Source organism: Capsella rubella, unplaced genomic scaffold (genome assembly GCF_000375325.1).
Source record: "Capsella rubella cultivar Monte Gargano unplaced genomic scaffold, Caprub1_0 scaffold_2, whole genome shotgun sequence".
NCBI classification, from domain to species: domain Eukaryota; kingdom Viridiplantae; phylum Streptophyta; class Magnoliopsida; order Brassicales; family Brassicaceae; genus Capsella; species Capsella rubella.
Genome location: NW_006238922.1, coordinates 5892961 through 5893326, shown reverse-complemented (window position 1 = coordinate 5893326; position 366 = coordinate 5892961). Strand labels below are relative to the sequence as shown.

Here is a 366-nt window from a genome sequence, read left to right as displayed (position 1 = left end):
ATAGCCTAATGAAAAATAAAGATCTAAAGTGGATTGCGTATAAAACATAAAAATGGAAAAGTAAAGTTATATCCATATAGAAAAATGAGAAACAATCTTACTGATTTACATAGTAGAGACCTCGCAAAAAGAGAACATGATTTGTTTCTCACTTTCTCTCTCATTTCCGGAGTGAAGAAAGCGGGCTCGCCTAATCACCACCAATATCCTTGAGAACCAAAAGAGTTATATAATCTTCTACGAACTTCATTACAAAGGCTCGAAATCACAATGCTATGAAGAAGAGAAAATCACTTACCTATATCAAACCACATGCATTCAAAGGTTTCAAAATGTGATGAGCGGTTTTGAAACTCAGATTCCTAA

At 33.9% G+C, this 366-nt stretch overlaps 1 long non-coding RNA gene across 1 annotated transcript in view; it reads right to left on the bottom strand.

The window, feature by feature from the left end:
- The window catches only part of LOC111832199, a 3834-nt gene extending 3471 nt beyond the window's left edge, over window positions 1-363 (bottom strand). Inside the window, exons 1-2 of the long non-coding RNA XR_002835233.1 lie at window positions 299-363; window positions 102-208 (exon numbers count right to left, since the gene is read on the bottom strand). This is a non-coding gene — a long non-coding RNA (uncharacterized LOC111832199). The remainder of the gene's footprint in view (window positions 1-101; window positions 209-298) is intronic.
- Between the last annotated feature and the right edge of the window lie 3 nt (window positions 364-366).